Source organism: Somniosus microcephalus, chromosome 13, assembly GCF_052327205.1.
Source record: "Somniosus microcephalus isolate GS21.2 chromosome 13, FLI_Smic_1.0, whole genome shotgun sequence".
NCBI classification, from domain to species: Eukaryota; Metazoa; Chordata; class Chondrichthyes; order Squaliformes; family Somniosidae; genus Somniosus; species Somniosus microcephalus.
The window spans coordinates 129,108,319-129,127,270 of record NC_140999.1 but is presented as its reverse complement, the minus strand read 5'-3'; the positions used below and the strand labels follow the sequence as shown (position 1 = coordinate 129,127,270).

The following is an 18,952-nucleotide window of genomic DNA, read 5'->3' as shown; positions in this document are numbered from 1 at the left end:
TGACCAGCAGGTGTTTCTTTACTTGATGGCATGTTTTCAAAGGCATTTGCTTCTTTTAACGTTTATATTTCTGTTTTATGTGTTAGTTCTTAACACTTTAAACTGGGCATTCTCATTGTTTTCGTTGCAAATCGTAGACCTTTCGGAAACACCAATGGTTTGCTTCAATCTTTCATTGTTTTAGTATATTTAACTAATTCCCATTTCAAAGCTTGTTTACAACTTTGTTATCAACTGATCTTATCTCAGGAGCCTGTATTTCTGTTCACAGCCTTGTCTGCTGAGACTTGTGTCTTTTAAACCCAGTGGCCTAGAAATTCACTATGGCCCCGCCAGCTGGCTAGCGCCCAAAAGTTAGCGCTGGGCGGGAAGCCTATAGCGATCGTCAGATATTCATTGTTAGCGCCCCAATTCGGAGCCGGGCGCTATACCAGGGTGTGCCCGCCTCCGCTTGGGGCGCTGACACTGAATATCAGTGCTCTTGGTGCCGCTGCGCCAGCCGCTGCGGAGCGGCAGGCTGCGGTACTGCAGGCCTCCTCCTTCTCTTAAGGGGGAGGTGCCTGCAACAGCCGGAGCCCCGATCGCGAGTGCCGGCAAAAGAGCCCGGCACAACGGAGAAGTGCCGGGCTCCCGCAAACCAGCCGGCAATGCCGCGGGGGGGGGGTGGAGGAGGCCGGGGAAGGAGGTACGGGCAGGCGGCAGCCGAAAAAGCGGCCGGCCGCACCTTCCCCTTTAAAGCGCCCCACTAAGGATTCAGTACGGCCCCGTTCTCTGGTCGCTGTTTGCGGCCGCTTCGGAGGAGGCGGCCGCAACTAAATATGGGGATCGGGCCGGTTTCGGGGCGGTACCGGGGCACTGCGCACACCGATGACGTCATCGGTGCCGGCGCAGCGCTAACGGCTACCGCTGCCAATACCGCTGCGCTGAATATCTGCGCAAACTCATTTTTGGCGCAAAATCACTCTTTAGGCATTAACTGGGCGCAATGCTGGCAGCGCCCTAATGAATTTCTAGGCCAGTATGTCTTTTATTAATAATATTAGAAATTTATTCATGGTATCGTGTATTTCTCTGAATCATGGCTGTTCCTTCACATCCTGGCCAATATTTATCCATCAATCAACATAACAAAAACAAATTATCAGGTCATTATCAGATTGCTGTTTGTGCGAGCTTGCTATGCGCAAATGGCTGCTGCGTGTCCTACATTACAAAAGTGAAAACACTTCAATTACTTCATTGGCTGTAAAGAACTTTTGGACGTCCTGTGTTCGTGAAAGGCGCTATATAAATGCAAGTCTTTGTTACTTCTTTCTTTCTCTAAGTTCCTTGAGATTTCAGCTCCTGAATTTAAGCCTCACCCCAGAAAAGTGTGACTTTTAGTTTTTCTACCAACTATATACAAAAATAAATCACCAAATACTTTCTTAATAGAAGTAATGCATCATTAAAATACTTTAATATCAGAGCATTGAAATTGGCTTGCAAAGTCCTTCTACTCTTGCGAAGTGGCAACTAAAGTCTTATGGTGTGATGAATGGAGTGACTTAACCAGCTTTGGTAGCTGAGAGCCCTGGTGTTAAAGAAATCATGCCCAACTTTTCGACAGTTCACGAATCACTGCTGATCCAGCTATTGTAAAGTCTGTGTTTTCTCTTTTTTTAGAGAATGAAGTACAGCTAAACGAGTACGTGCTAAATGAGCAAGGAGTTATCTTCACTGGCTGCACTGAATACATTCAAAGTCTGTCATGGAACTTTGGACAGGTGTTTGTAAAACTGGGAAAACTTTCTGTTGAGCTGCTTTTACCAACTAAGTTCCAACTGTTCTTATTCCCTTGTACCCAAGTTGTTTGCTCACCCTGCTCTTTTTCTGGGAACTACCAGGAAAGTAACTGCATCAAAACAACAACAGCAACAACATGTATTTATATAGCGACTTTAACGTAGTAAAACGTCCCAAGGCGCTTCACAGGAGTATTTTAAGACAAAAAATTTGACACTGATCTACATAAGGAGAAATTAGGGCAGGTGACCAAAAGCTTGGTCAAAGAGGTAGGTTTTATGGAGCGTCTTAAAGGAGGAAAGAGAGGTAGTGAGTCAGAGAGGTTTAGGCAGGGAATTCCAGAGCGTGGGGCCTCGGCAACAGAAGGCACGGCCACCAAAGGTTGAGCGATTATAATCATGGATGCTCAAGAGGGCAGAATTAGAGGAGCGCAGATATCTCGGGGGGTGGGGTGGGGGGGGGTTGTTGTGGGGGATTACAGTGATAGGAAGGGGCGAGGCCATGGAGGGATTTGAAAACAAGGATGAGAATTTTGAAATCGAGGCACTGCTTAACTGGGAATCAATGTAGGTCAGCGAGTACAGGGGTGATGGGTGAATGGGACTTGGTGCGAGTTAGGACATGGGCAGCCGAGTTTTGGATGACCTCAAGTTTACATTGGGTAGAATGCGGGAGGCCAGCCAGGAGTGCATTCGAATAGTCAAGTCTAAGGCATGGATGAGGGTTTCAGCAGCGGATGAGCTGAGGCAAGGGTGGAGACGGGTGATGTTACGGAGGTGGAAGTAGGTGGTCTTTGTTATGCTGTGGATATGTGGTCGGAAGCTCATTTCAGGGTCAAATATGATGCCAAGATTGCGTTCAGTGTGGTTCAACCTCTGTAAGGGTTGGGGCTTCTTTAAACTGGTTTAAAGTAATTTTCCTGGTCTTGCAGCCTTTGCCTGCACATCAGACCAATTCCAATAAAACCAATTTTAAAACAGCGGTTTCTAATCGCTACCCCTCCTTTAGTTCTGAGTGGAGGAACTTATAATTAATGATATTAACGGAACACGTGGTTTGGATGAGAGAAAATTATCAAGCTTTATTAACTAAAAGAAACTACAATCACAATATCAAACTATCCCACATGAACACAGTAAAATTGTAAAACTATATATCAAGGGGGTACACGCGGCAAAAACGAGGGGTACAATGGCTACAATGTATTTAAACAATCTTAGCAATTCCCTTAAATCACCATCCCCCCTTAACTCCTGCTAGGTTGCCTTGTTGAGAGTCAGAAAATCTCTGCTCACATGGTCCAGCGAAGAGAGAGAGAGAGAGAGAGAGCTCACCTTATTGTCCCAGGAAGTCAAGAGAAAGAGCTGGCTTCAGCATCTATCTTTATACCTGGTGAGCCCCTCATATCCTGCCTTGCAGGCTGTGTGCAAAATTTCCCTGTGATAGGCTAACTCAAAGTGGTTAGATTGAGTTAATGTGATTTTCAGAGCTCCCTTTGCTGAAACAAAAGGGAGATACATCTGCTCTATAGTCCAGTACTGGGTGATTGGAAACCCATTTAAAGTTAACGCTTCCCATTCAAGGTGCAAACGTCTCTTCTGCAGTTTCAGGTGTATCTAAACAAATGCTAATAGCATTCAGTTGCTTTGGAAACAAAGCATTGCCCTTGTCTTCAGCCATGTGGTGACAGCCATTTTATCCCTGGAAAGTTAAAAGCACATCGCTCAGGGATCCTTTAATCAAAAACATGGATCTTCAGAACTGTAAATTATTGCGAATTCTTACAGTCCGCCCTTGGATACTTCCAGCTTGCTTGTAGTATCCTCTTGAAGAAATGAGCAATGATTTCTGACCCCCCACAAACAACCATCCCCTGTATTTACCTAATAGCTATCTGCCACTGATCCCCGTCCCGTCTATTCCCCTTAAAATTCAAGAAAAAAACCATGGTACGGTAGGCATCTTACAGATACTTCAGTTTTCACTAAGGGGTCTCATACCCCTACACGCTTGTAAAATTATACAGTGTAAACCAAATTTACAATCACCTTTTTTTTTTACATCATAGGTTATTACAAAATGTTGCAATCTTAGTTACACAATGTACTCAAAAATTATCGCAAGCACGGAGAGGGTCCTACGCCTCTGCTCAACTTGGAGTTGTCACAAACTGGTCCCAAGCATGGAGAGGATCCTACGCCTCTGCTCAACTTGGGGCTGCAACACAAAATACAAAAAATCATTTAACAACACGCTTAAGTGAACCCGATCATCCCGTGCCGATGATGGGTCGCGAAATTCGAGTGGGTATTGCTCCTCCCACTCGGGCAGTAAAAGTACCTTCCACCCCCCTATGATCAGCTTAAACTTTAAAAACAGGCAGAATGGATTTAGCGACCAGCCTGCTCCGACAGCCCTGAGCCGTTCCCTTGTCCTTTTGTGGAGGCGGGGTACCCCTCACGTTTAAAAATGACCTTCCACAGACCGAGACCGGGGAGTATTGGATCTCATGACTCCCAGTCCCTCCCCCTCCCGTCTTCCCTCGACTGGCTGCAGAAAATGATGGGTGCCTGTGTGGCGGCACTCCCTGGCCCCACACTGATCTGGCCACCCACTCATCCTTCCCAGCCACAACTTATCTTCTTTGCCCGTGGGCCCCCGAGTGAGTTCCTCCCTCCCCCGACCGCACCCACGCGACTCTTGGGTCTCCCCCTCCTCTATACAATCATTCCCGGGCCATCACCACCCACCCCCGGGGAACGCGTCCCTATGACCAGGCGCCCGCGCTTCCCCATCGTGACTCCTCAACAGCGAGGTCTCCCGCACGTGAACTTCGGTCAGGATAGTGCTGGGTTGGGGGCCATGCCCCACCCAGCTGGGGCCATCTCCTCCCCGTAGGAGGAGTAGGCAAGTTCCTCCAGACTCTGTCCGGTTTTTCCCGAAGATCGCTGCGGGGTCTCCTGGATTCGTCCAGTGGCGAGGTGATCCCCAACATTCCGTATCTTCATTCGATGTCCAGCTCGGGCTGGGCGAACATGGCTGCTTCATTTTCCCATCTCCTGCAAAAACTTAAAAGGGACATGCAGCCAGGTCTCACTGACCTGCTGCCTTAGGTAGAGACATGGTCGGGTCCCTCGACCTCGGACCAAAATACAAACATTCGGCACACATGTAAACTTAAACTCTTTGCACTTTGACTTAAAACTAGTTAAATCAACAAAACTTAAAATACACCTTAAAGCAAGCTATATCCGCACACATAGCTATAATACAAATGCCGCCCGTCTCCGGACGGCCAGTCTAATCTCTGGCACTGTCACAGATTGCTGCTGGCTGCAGCGAAGCTGGACTGCCTCGTGTCTCTGGTCCCTCGCAGCTTATGGCTGTTGAGTGGGGACCTCTGTTCTCTGGCTTTTCCCTGGCTCGGGAGACCGCCCTACTCCACTGTAAAGTGGGTGACCATGCTTTCTTAGGCTGGGGCACCCGCTGAGACCTTCTGAGGGGTGTCTCTATGGGGGAAACTTTGGCTGGCGGACCCTGAGCTTGGGTCACAGCCCCAGCTGGCTGGGAACCTTCTCCCCCATGTCCAAATAGCCCGCACTGTATAATGTACCTGGCAGCCTGCCGGTGCAAATCTCTCTCTGGGTTTGTCTGCTTTTCCCTGGAAACAAGTCACAGTTCCTGTTTTTGTAGGCTGTGAACTTGAACTTGCGTGGACAACAAACTCATGTTCCCTCACCCAGGTGCCTTTAACTGGGGAATTTTGGACCTGCCTTTTTCCTGGGGCCAAAACCATCCCCTGTGTGCCTCCCTTGTCCTGGATTTCTGCTACTGGGCCTGCTCTACAGGGGTCCCAGAACTCTCCTTTCCTGTTCCCTGGCATAACCAGCTTACTCTGGATATGAATGGCTCCTCCCCCCACACAAGCCACAGTGCTTGCCTGTGAACTCGAACTTGCTGTGGGCTGAGGATTCCTATTCTCAGGCTCACTCCTCACGGGCGGACCGTACCTCCGTTGTTGGAGGGGGTACACTGGTCCTGGTCCCCGCCTGCCTAGCGGGACCTGCTGGCGTTCTCCTACCACCCCATTGTCCACCTCTCCTCGCTGCCAGAGCTCCTCAAAACCCGGAGCTGTGGGCTGCTGACTTGGGATCTCTAATTCCCCAGCCAGCCTTTCCCTGGGTGTTGCCTGTGGGATGGTTTCACTTGGGCTGCCAGTAAAGTCCGGCTGACCTGCCTTCAGGCTGATCATGCAAATCATCCCCTTAGATGCATTTAAAGCCATGTTAAGGCTTTCTATCTCTGCTCTACAGGGGCCATGATCTGCTTCACCAAACCGGACATTCTCTTCCCGCAGTCTCAGCTCATTTTCCCTGGCCTCAGTGATTTGGTACTTTAGGAATTCTATCTCGTTTCTCTCATGGCTCTCTCTCTCGCTAGCTTTTTGGGTGAGGTGTGCATTCTCCTCCTGTAGCCTCATCTCACAGTCCCTTGCCTCTGCTACTTCCTGCACAAGGCGCTCTATAAATGCCTGGCATTTCGTGACCTCTAGTGTGAGGCGTGCATTCTCTTCCCGCACCCTCATACCACTAGCTCTGGCCTCATACACCTCTCTGAGGCGTTCTACCTCCGCCTGGCATTTTTCAAGCTGGGACTCCCGATTCTTGGCATCTTTAACTTCCTCCTGCACCCTCTTCTCACCCTCTTTAACCCAGCCACCTATACCATGATAGGTCAGCCTACACGCTGCTGCTAACATCCGCAGGGCTACCCACATACTGAAAACAATGAGAGAAACAAGAGCTGATGCTTTCTCCAGATCCAGACCACTTATTAAATCAAAAACTGCCTCCACTCCTGGCTGGCTCGCCATTGTAAGGGTTGGGGCTTCTTTAAACTGGTTTAAAGTAATTTTCCTGGTCTTGCAGCCTTTGCCTGCACATCAGACCAATTCCAATAAAACCAATTTTAAAACAGCGGTTTCTAATCGCTACCCCTCCTTTAGTTCTGAGTGGAGGAACTTATAATTAATGATATTAACGGAACACGTGGTTTGGATGAGAGAAAATTATCAAGCTTTATTAACTAAAAGAAACTACAATCACAATATCAAACTATCCCACATGAACACAGTAAAATTGTAAAACTATATATCAAGGGGGTACACACGGCAAAAACGAGGGGTACAATGGCTACAATGTATTTAAACAATCTTAGCAATTCCCTTAAATCACCATCCCCCCTTAACTCCTGCTAGGTTGCCTTGTTGAGAGTCAGAAAATCTCTGCTCACATGGTCCAGCGAAGAGAGAGAGAGAGAGAGAGAGCTCACCTTATTGTCCCAGGAAGTCAAGAGAAAGAGCTGGCTTCAGCATCTATCTTTATACCTGGTGAGCCCCTCATATCCTGCCTTGCAGGCTGTGTGCAAAATTTCCCTGTGATAGGCTAACTCAAAGTGGTTAGATTGAGTTAATATGATTTTCAGAGCTCCCTTTGCTGAAACAAAAGGGAGATACATCTGCTCTATAGTCCAGTACTGGGTGGTTGGAAACCCATTTAAAGTTAACGCTTCCCATTCAAGGTGCAAACGTCTCTTCTGCAGTTTCAGGTGTATCTAAACAAATGCTAATAGCATTCAGTTGCTTTGAAAACAAAGCATTGTCCTTGTCTTCAGCCATGTGGTGACAGCCATTTTATCCCTGGAAAGTTAAAAGCACATCGCTCAGGGATCCTTTAATCAAAAACATGGATCTTCAGAACTGTAAATTATTGCGAATTCTTACACCTCAGACAGATGTTAGGGAGAGGGATGGAGTCAATAGCTAGGGAACAGAGTTTGTGGTGGGGACCGAAAACAATGGCTTCGGTCTTCCCAATATTTAATTGGAGAAAATTTTTGGTCATCCAGAACTGGATGTCAGACAAGCAGTCTGACAATTTAGACACCGTGGAGGGGTTGAGAGGAGAGGTAGTGAGGTAGAGCTGGGTGTTGTCAGCGTACATATGGAAACTGACGCTGTGTTTTTGGATGATGTCGCCAAGGGACACATGTAGATGAGAAATAGGAGGGGTGCCAAGGATAGATCCTTGGGGGACACCAGAGGAGACGATACGGGAATGGGAAGAGAAGTTGTTGCAGGTGATTCTCTGGTTACGATTAGATAGATAAGCAAGGCTCAGCACTAAAACACTGCTGGTAATATTAGCAGTACCAGATTGCAAGTACTCGTTCCACTAAAAGTTAACTTGTAAAATCTCTCCTTTTCTAACTGTCAAAAGCAAACAACTTACACAGATGTAATGCGATCTCTCGTTGAGATAAAAAAAAACATTAGGACCCTTGCTGCCTACTAGGAAGCTAACTAGAAAATAAAGGACAACTTATGTGTCAGCTGTGGTTCAGTTGGCAGCACCTTGCTTCTGAATCATGAAGGTTGTGGTTTCAAAGTCCCATTCCAAAGAGATGAGCACAACAATCTAGGCTGATATGCCAGTGCAGTGCTGAGGGAGTGCTGCACTGTCGGAGGTGCTGTCTTTTGGATAAGATATTAAACCGAGACCCCATCTGCTCTCTCAGGTGGATGTAAAAGATTCCATGGCACTATTTCAAAGAAGAACAGGGGAGTTAGCCCCAGTGTCCAGGCCAATATTTATCCCTCAATCAACATCACTAAAAACTGATTGTCTGGTCATTATCACATTGCTGTTTGTGGGAGTTTGCCGCATTTCCTACATTACAACAGTGACTAACTTTAAAAAGTACTTCATTGGCTGAAAAGCGCTTTGGGAGTCCGATGGTCATGAAAGGTGCTACATAAATGCAAGTCTTTCTTTCTTTATATTTATATTTATATTTTTTCATTCTCAGGATATGAGCTGGGAAGGCAGGCATTTATTGCCCACCCCTTGTTGCCCTTTAGAATGACATCTCTGGAGGAGCAATGGTCATCTATTGAACAGAGAAACCAGACCCTCATGGAAGTCCTTCTGAGTAGGACTGCCAGTGCAGATACGGGTTCCCATGGCCCCCCTGATGTGCAGCAAGGTGCTCTCAAGCCACTTGCAAGCACTGAGGGGGACCTGACCCATGAGAGGGAAGTTGGTGGCAGACATCAAGGAAGTGGGGGCTCCTCTCCAAGCACTCCATGCCACTGCAGAGCCCTCGGTCAGAGCCCCACCAGAGTCCACACCCAACTGAGACTGGCGTCTCAACCCCTGCACAGCCGCAGGAGCAGCAGACTGTTGATAAGCTCCCACAGGTTCGCAACCCCAGAGGACGCCCACCAAAGGTGTCGAGACAGGAGCAGCAAGAAAGTGAGCAAGGGGCCTCCACATCTGCTGAAGCCACAGGGGAAGCACAACGTAGGACCATGCGTAAGAGAAAGATACTGCACAAATAGTCACAAGGGTAGTCACTTGGGTGAACTTGGATGTTTTATGTTAAAAAGCCATCAAATGATTACTGTAAATAAAAAATCTGATGGCTATTGCTGTAGTTGTGGTGAGTGTCATTTTGCGAATGGGACTTCCACATTGAGGGCTTACGATTACTTGCAATTGTCAGTATGGTGGTCACATTGCTAGGAATCCGCTGGTCCTTGGCCATTGTCAATGCTCAGGTAAGAAGCTGTGAGGCAAAAGTGCTTGATTGGCTAGGCTAAGCAAATCTGGCCAAGCTGAGTGCGTTCCTTGCATCCCGGCCAGCAATGTTCTTGCGTATTGCTGCCGCTGGTTGATGAGCCTCTGCAAGATGTTCATTTTTACTTTCCTCCTCCTCCTCCTCCTCATCTGAGGAGGATATGTGGGGAGCCACTTGGTCCTCAGGAATCTGCAAGCCACGATGCTGTGCCATGTTGTGAAGTGCACAGCAAACCACGACGATTCTGGATTTGCTGAGTACTGCAGGGCTCCACCTGATCTATCCAGGCATCTAAAGCGCATCTTCAGCAAACCGATGGTTTGCTCGATTATGGCTCTGGTGGACATGTGGCTGGAGTTGTAGCTCTCTTCAGCTTCGTTGGATGGTCTCCTCAACAGCGTCATTAGCCACGTCTTCAGGGGATAGCCCTTGTCTCCAAGTAGCCATCCGTTAAGTTGGTCTGGTGGACTGAATAGTGTAGGCACACTAGACTGGTGCAGTATGAAGGAGTCATGGCAACTGCCAGGGTACTTGGCACAAACATGCAAAATTTCCTTCTTGTGGTCACACACCAGCTGAACGTTAAGGGAGTGGAAGCCCTTGCGGTTGACAAAAATACCTGGATTGCGATGGGGTGCCTTAAGGGCCACATGTGTGCAGTCAACGACACCTTGCACCCTTGGAAAGCCTGCCAGATTAGCTAATCCAACCGCACACGCCGTGACACTTGCTTGATCCTTGGTGAAATGGATGTGATTGTGCGCGATGGCATAGAGGACATCGGTTACCTGCGTGATGCAAGTGTGTGCGGCCACCTGGGAGACGCCGCTGATGTCTGCTGCTGATCCCTGGAATGAGCTGGAGGCAAAAAAGTTGAGTGCGGTGATGATTTTGACAGCCACTGGTAAGAGTTGTCCACCTGGTCCTCTGGGCTGCAGGTCTTGTTGCAGCATTGCGCAGATGGCACCCACTACTTCTCACGAAAGTCGGAACCGCCTTTGGCACTGCTGTTCAGACATGCTGAGCTAGCTGACCCTGTGTCTGTAGACCCTGTTTGGGGGGTATCTCCTGTGCCGACGGGCTTCCATGCACTTGCCCCTTCTGACCTGTGTAGCTTCAGGTGGGTGAGCAGCAGCTTGGCGCTCCTGTTGGTGCTGCTGTTGTTGTTGCTGCTGCTGTTGGTGCTACTGTTGTTCATGGTTCTGCTGGTGCCGTGGCTGGTCTTCGTCCTCATCTGATATCCAGAAGGGAAGGAAATAAATGGCTCCCATGCTTCTGGTATATGCCTCAGTTGAGGAAGCGCTCAGTCAAGGTGGCGAGAGGGGTTTCCCAGGAGGTCACACTGGAGATGGGTGTCAGGCTCCAAACTTCCACAGCTTTGGTTATGCCTTCTAAAAGTTCCCCCAGACCTGAGACTACAAAGTCCTGCCACCTGCAAATGATGGCTGATCAAATCTCCTATTTAATGGTTGAGATGCAGCTGATCGCTAGCAATCCAATTATGTTACCGCCAAGTTTCACCGTCGTGTTTTAGAACAGGTGTGCTTCACGTGGGAAAAGGGTTAAAATCACAAAGGCCTTTCAAAATGGCATTATAGAGGCAATTTTGTGCTTGTTAAGGGCCTTAGCGGCCTATCCTGCCTCTTGGAGGCGGGATGGCAACGGGACCAGTAGCCACGATTTTTTGAAAATTGCTTGGCGGCGGGATGGAGGCGGGGTTGGGCCCGCCCACCAGTTTTTTCAATTTTAACTCCCCACATGCCTCCAATCCCGCCCCAACGGCCCGATGAAAATCCAGCCCAATGTGTTTGTCTTCTTCTTTGCTGTCATGACTTTACAACAATGTTACTACAAATTTACTCTGTTACCCTTTCAGGTGAATTGTAATGATGATAACGGAATACTTTTTGGCAAATGGGATGATCCGTATACTGATGGAGTATATCCAGGGAAATGGAATGGATGTGTTGCCATACTTCGTCCGTGGCTGTCAGCCTGTTTGCTATGGGCAGCGCTGGGTGTTTGCAGCGGTGGCCTGCACAGGTAGTGGCAATCGTGATTATCACATAAAAATGAAGTTGAAACCTATAAAAATGAGACATATAAGCATTTTTCCAAAATATTTGATACATATTTCCATACAATTATCTACAACTGTATATAGAATATATTTTAATATAGACTGAAACTATGTAAAGGTATTCAGGCATTTACGTATTCTATGGAACAAATAAATATATAATTTTGTCATTAGGAATATTGGGGTAGAATTTTGTCTCGGGTACTGGCACAAAACAGGTGGTATCGGATCGGCTGCCTGTTATACGCAGAGCCTGATATTTCATTCCATTCACTGCAACGAAACTAAAATGATACATACAACCCTAACCCTAACCCTGACCTTAACCCTAACACTGATCCTAACCCTAACACTGACCCTAACCCTAAACTTAACCCTGATCCTGACCCTAACCCTAACCCTGACCCTGATCCTGACCCTAACCCTAACCCTGACACTGACCTTAACACTAACCCTGGCTCTAGCCCTGACCCTGACCCTAACCCTAACCCTGATCCTGACCCTAACCCTAACCCTGACCCTGACCTTAACCCTAACCCTGACCCTGACCCTAACCCTGACCCTGACCTTAACCCTAACCCTGACCCTGACCCTAACCCTAACCCTAAATACAACCCTAACCCTAACCTAACCCTGACCCTGAACCTAAACCTAACCCTAACCCTAACCCTAACCCTGGCCCTAACCCTAACCCTGAACCTGACCCTAACCCTGACCCTAAACCTGACCCTGACCCTAACCTAACCCTAACCCTGAACCTGACCCTAACCCTGACCCTAAACCTAACCCTAAACCTGACCCTGACCCTAACCCTGACCCTAACACTAACCCTAACCCTGACCCTAACCCTAACCCTGACCCTAACCCTGACCCATTGCCATCAATGGAAGTAACGATCAGGCTCTGCGTATAATGGGCAGGCAATTCAATACCGCCCGTTTGGCGCCACTGCCCGAGATGAATTTCTACCCCAATGAGTATTTCACTTACGTGCCTTTTCATCTCCGCCTTCTGCTATTTCCTCACCTTCCCTGAAGGCAATGACTCATTTTACATAATTACTTGCAATCTACAGCACAAAGACAAGCCATTTGGCTCAACCAGTCTATGCCGGTTTTTATGCCCCATACAAGCCACCTCCCACTCTAATTACTACTTCTCACCCTCCCCTCTCACGTATGCCTCAAACTGCTCCTTAAATGTGTTGTTCTATCTGCTGCATCCACCCAATGTGTCACATACCCACCACTCTCTGTAAAGAGTGCCAGCTGCCCAACAATAGAAATCAATAACGCAGTTTCTGAAAAGAAAAATATAACCCTGAATCATGAAAATGCTTCTGCAAGCTTTATCTGAAAGTGCGATTCCAAATTATAGACTGAATTGGTTTTCACAGGTTTATTTTCCTGCTATAGTTGTAAAAATGGAATAATATTAGAATAAATTAATAATTTTCCCTTTCTTTAGTTTTGATATGCTTAGGAATTTCTACCCATGTTGTTACAAACTTTGAATCTGCTCATGACACCAATGGGAATTTAATACTTGATAGTGAGTATGATGATGAAGGGATGGAACTGGGAAGATCAGAAGATAGTATATGGTAAGTTTAAACTGAATACAATGGGCTAGATTTTGATTCAGGGGCGGGCTGGGGTCATGTAATCCGCATTTTGTGTTATCTACCTGAATCTAAATCAATGTGGGAGACTGATGCTATTTTAACTTAATTGGCCAATTGAGTTCCAACGTGTGGGAACCCATGGCAAATGAATTTTTCCAGTCTGAAAGTCGCCTCCGATGACATCATCATTGCTGCTGCATTTAAGGTCCGGAACAAGCCTTGCTTCTTCTGCAGACTGCCAACCTTTTGGCCTTTCATGCTAGAGGGGCCTGGAGGCAGAATGACCAGCGAGAGACCTAGGTCTGCTCCCAGGTTTGATGATGTTGCCCTGCAGGCTTTAGTTGAGGGAGCAAGAGCTCATAAAGAGGTGCTCTTCCCTTCTTCAGGGAGGAAGAAGCCTCCCCAGCAGACCAAGGCTATGTGGATCCAGGTGGCAGAGGAGGTCAACTCATTATCAGTAACCCGCAGTGACGTAAGAAAACTACTAGGCACTTGGTCTGAGTATTAAACAAGTCTTTAATCAACTGTTTTTCAACATGGAGATCGAGTTGTGTCCTTTACTAGTTCCTGTTAAAGAATGTCCTGAGCAAGCTGGGCCCATGCCCGAGTATTTATACTCTCCCTGGACAGCACCACCAGCAGGCTACCCAGTATTATTTCATAAGTCATTTCCACATGAATGACAAGATTCATGTCACGCAGAACCTGGATTCAGTGCAGGAAGAGATTCCATGACCTTCTAGCACTGGAAAAGTGAGTATGAATTTCTCATCACCCTCAGTCTGATCCACATTGCCTTTTCTCACCAGCACTCAGCTTTAGCAATCTCTTCCTCCACATCCCACTTGACACTGACATCCATGCACCCTTACCCATTCCCTTTCTCTCTATGGTCACATTCACCTAACTATTCGACTATGCAGCCCTCACAATCCCTATCACTGTGATGCTATGAAAACAACTGACAACACACAGGGAGGGCCTTTGGTCTTGCCACCTCACTCCATCTGTGTCTCCTTCTAAGTATCTATGCTATGGAATCTCTACACTCACTCCTTCATTCTCAGTCACCCTCCACTTGTCTCCCTCATTGCAGAAAAAGAGAGCTCACAATAAGTGAGAAAGAGTGAGGACAGGAGGAGGGCCACCCTCAGTAGCCCAGCTCAGCCCTGGGAGGAGGCGATCCTGGAGATCGTAGGAGTGGAGGAAGATGCGCATGTGGGGGACGGACAGACGGGTGCATCACAACAAGCTGGTGACAGAATAGTTTTCCATCTCTCTCATTGACATTGCATGAGTCACTGATAATGATTCTGAAGCTTTAACAGATGGACTTATGATCATCTGCAATATGCAATGTGCATGTAACCTTGGCATCACATCTCTGACTCTTTCCTTTACTCCCCCACAGGGCCATCGCAAGCACCTGTCCCCACTAGCCAGGAAGAAGAGCCTGAGCATCCAGACTCCTCAGAGAAAGCTGCAACCTCTGAGGGCATAGCGTCAGCAGAATTCAACACATCCAGCAGCAGCGCAGACACTCAGACCTCGGTGGGACCATTGCGAGATAGAGTAGTGTTGTCACCTGGTGTATCACAGCTCAAAAGTGAGCATCAGCAGATTGTGGAGACAGGGACAGCAGTGGAGAGTCCTAGTCGGAGGGCGCAGGACTCTGCCAGGTCGGCTCAGCTGCATGTCGACCCTCTGCCTCTGGGTCCATCCATAAGATCAGCGGTGCTGGAACTCTAGGAACAGATGCAGGAGTCTCTGGCAGCTTTTGTCTCCATGGTTGCCGCGAGTGTGGAACGAATGGAGGAGTCCATTGCGAACATGAGAGCCTTTGTGGAGTCATTAGCGCATGAATGCATCACCATGGAAAGGGTGGCAACCTCCATGGAGGTGATAAGTCGCCAGAGTGCAGAAAACATGGTGAGTGCTCTGAATAGAATGACATCTCTGGAGGAGCGATGGTCATCGATTGAAAAGAGAAACCAGACCTTCATGGAAGTCCTTCTTAGTAGGACTGCCAGTGCAGATACGGGTCCCCATGGCCCCCCTGATGTGCAGCAAGGTGCTCTCAAGCCGCTTGCAAGCGCTGAGGGAGACCTGACCCATGAGAGAGAAGTTGGTGGCAGACATCAAGGAAGTGGGGGCTCCTCTCCAAGCACTCCATGCCACTGCAGAGCCCTCGGTCAGAGCCCCACCAGAGTCCACACCCAGCTGAGATTTGCGTCTCAACCCCTGCACAGCCGCAGGAGCAGCAGACTGTTGACAAGCCTTCACAGGTTCACAACCCCAGAGGACGCCCACCAAAGTTGTCGAGACAGGAGCAGCAGGAAAGTGAGCAAGGGGCCTCCACATCTGCTGAAGCCACAGGGGAAGCACCACGTAGGTGCATGCGTAAGAGAAAGATACTGCACAAATAGTCACAAGGGTAGTCACTTGGGTGAAATTTGATGTTTTCTGTGAAAAAGCCATCAGCTGAATAATGTAAATACAAAATCTGATGGCTACTGCTGTAGTTGTGACGTGTGTCATTTCGTGAATGGGACTTCCACATTGAGGGCTTAGGATTACTTGCAATTGTCAGTATGGTGGTCAAATTGCTAGGAATCCGCTGGTCCTTGGCCATTGTCGATGCTCAGGTAAGAAGCTGCGAGGCAAAAGTGCTTGATTGGCTAGGTTAAGCAAATCTGGCCAAGATGAGTGCGTTCCTTGCATCCCGGGCAGCAATGTTCTTGCGTACTGCTGCCGCTGGTTGATGGGCCTCTGCAAGATGTTCGTTTTCGCTCTCCTCCTCCTCCTCCTCCTCATCTGAGGAGGATATGTGAGGAGCCACTTGGCCCTCAGGAATCTGCAAGCCACGACGCCGTGCCATGTTGTGAAGTGCATAGCAAACCACGATAATTCTGGAGACCCTGGCTGCTGAGTACTGCAGAGCTCCCCCTGATCTATCCAGGCATCTGAAGTGCTTCTTCAGCAAACCGATGGTTTGCTCGAATATGGTTCTGGTGGACATGTGGCTGGAGTTGTAGCTCTCCTCAGCTTCATTGGATGGCCTCCTCAACGGCGTCATTAGCCACGTCCTCAGGGGATAGCCCTTGTCTCCAAATAGCCATCCGTTATGTTGGTCTGGCGGACTGAATAGTGGAGGCACACTAGACTGGCGCAGTAGGAAGGTGTCATGGCAACTGCCAGGGTACTTGGCACAAACATGCAAAATTTCCTTCCTGTGGTCACACACCAGCTGAATGTTGAGGGAGTGGAAGCCCTTGTGGTTGACAAAATACCTGGATTGCGATGGGTTGCCTTAAGGACCACATGTGTGCAGTCAACGGTGCCCTGCACCCTTGGAAAGCCTGCCAGATTAGCTAATCCAACCGCACGTCCCGTGACACTTGCTTGATCCTTGGTGAAATGGATGTGATTGTGCGCGATGGCAAAGAGGGCATCGGTTACCTGCGTGATGCAAGTGTGTGCGGCCGCCTAGGAGATGCCGCTGATGTCTGCTGCTGATCCCAGGAATGAGTTGGTGGCAAAAAAGTTGAGTGCGGTGGTGACTTTGACGGCCACTGGTAAGGGTTGTCCACCTGGTCCTCTGGGCTGCAGGTCTTGTTGTAGCATTGCGCAGATGTCACCCATTTGCTTTTGCGAAAGTCGGAGCCGCCTTTGGCACTGCTGCTCAGACATGTTGAGGTAGCTGACCCTGTGTCTGTAGACCCTGTTTGGGGGGTATCTCCTGCACTGACGGGCTTCCATGTGCTGGCCCCTTCTGGCCTGTGCAGCTTCAGGTGGGTGAACAGCAGCTTGGCGCTCCTGCTGGTGCTGCTGCTGTTGGTGCTGCTGTTGTACATGGTTCTGCTGGTGCCACGGCTGCTCTTCGTCCTCATCTAATGTCCAGAAGGGAAGGAAATAAATGGCTCCCATGCTTCTGGTATATGCCTCAGTTGAGGAAGCACTCAGTGAATGTGGCGAGAGGGGTTTCCCAGGCGGTCAGACTGGAGTTGGGTGTCAGGCTCCAAACTTCCACAGCTGTGGTTATGCCTTCTAAAAGTTCCCCCAGGCCTGAGACAGCAAAGTCCTGCCACCTGCAAATGATGGCTGATCAAATCTCCTATTTAATGGTTGACCTGCAGCTGATGGTCAGCAATCCAATTGTGCTCCCAATGTGCTGCCAGGTTTCACCATCGTGTTTCAGAACAGGCGTGTTTCACATGAGAAATGGGTTAAAATAGCAATGGCCTTTCAAAATGGCATTATAGAGGCAATTTAGTGCTTGTTAAGGGCCTTAACGGCCTATCCCGCGTCTTGGAGGCGGGACGGAGACGGCACCATTAGACACGAATTAATGAAAATTGCTTGGAGGTAGGATGGAGGCGAGGCTGGGCCTGCCCTCGAGTTTTTGCAATTTTAAACCCCCACATGCCTCCTGCCTGATTCCCCACCCCGTCCGACTTTCGGACCGCTGTTTGTCCGTCACCCGCTTCAGTCCTGTTAAGTCTGTGTGTTATATCAAGAATTACTACACAGACCACAAGAGTAAACTTTAGCAGGTCTTTACTAGTTGAGGGTCAGGGCGGAACTGCCCAATAAATCATTACACAGCACTTATATACCGGTGTGGTCACCACCGGTATTACAGTATACAGCAGCCAAGATAAAGTAGTGCAACCCTTAAAATAGTTCTCTTAAAGGTGGAACGGTTACATACACTACAATCCTCCCTTTTTAGCTTAACAATATATATATTCCCCATTAAACATACATCATAACATATATACACAACTTCATGTACAACAGTTCACAGATTCAGTCTCTCTGGAGGCTTCCTGACTCGGTCCGGATAACGCCTCGGTGGTGTAGTAGTTTTCGGTGGTGTAGCAGGTTCTGTTGGCAAGGTCGATTCGGCTTGAATGCCAGTGTCGGGTTCATCTGATTCCAGTATCACCGGATCGGAGGTAAATCCTATGGGTGTCTCTGCTTCATCATTAGGCGTATAGAGTTGTGGAGTAGGTTGTCCCTTTTCGGATGACTCTATGATCTGGTCAACATGGCGCCTTATTATGCTTTCACCAATGTCCACGGTATACATCAGCGGTCCAAGTCGTGTGCAAATAGTTCCAGGCTGCCATTTCTCGGTACGGTAGTCCCGGGCCAAAACTTGTTGACCTATCTGGAAGGTTCTAGTTGGCCTTTCATTCATGCCTTGAAATTGCCGGTTCTCTACGTCCCTTCTGATGTTTGGCTTGATCAAATCCAGCCGGCATCTTAGTCTTCTATTAAAAAACATCATGGCGGGAGTTTGGTTTGTAACCGCATGTGTTGCATTCCTGTACGCCAACAAGAAGTTATCTACCTTATGTTGTAGATTTATGCCTTCCTTACCCATGGCCTTTATGGCCTTCTTGAAGGTCTGGACAAACCTTTCAGCTAATCCATTGGTGGCGGGATGGTATGGGGCGGACGTGTAGTGCTTAACCCCATTGTTTTTTAAGAACTTCCTGAATTCTTCGGACACAAATTGCGGTCCATTATCAGACAGATCTGTTCCGGCAGCCCATTCCTGGCAAATATGGTCCTTAATACTGTGATGGTTTTTTCCGTGGTGGTGGAGGACATCTTTATTACCTCCGGCCACTTGGAGTGTGCATCCACCGCGATTAAGAACATTGAGTCCATAAATGGACCAGCAAAGTCGATGTGTACCCTTTGCCATGGAGATGAGGGCCACTCCCATGGATGTAGAGGAGCTTGTGGTGGGGCGTTTTGGACCTTCTGGCATCCTAGACAGCTCTTGGTCATTTCTTCGATGTCTCCATCGATGC

At 48.3% G+C, this 18,952-nt stretch overlaps 1 pseudogene; it reads left to right on the top strand.

The window, feature by feature from the left end:
• Positions 1 to 18,952, top strand: part of LOC147108594 (protein-glutamine gamma-glutamyltransferase 2-like) — a 79,888-nt pseudogene that overhangs the window by 42,963 nt on the left and 17,973 nt on the right.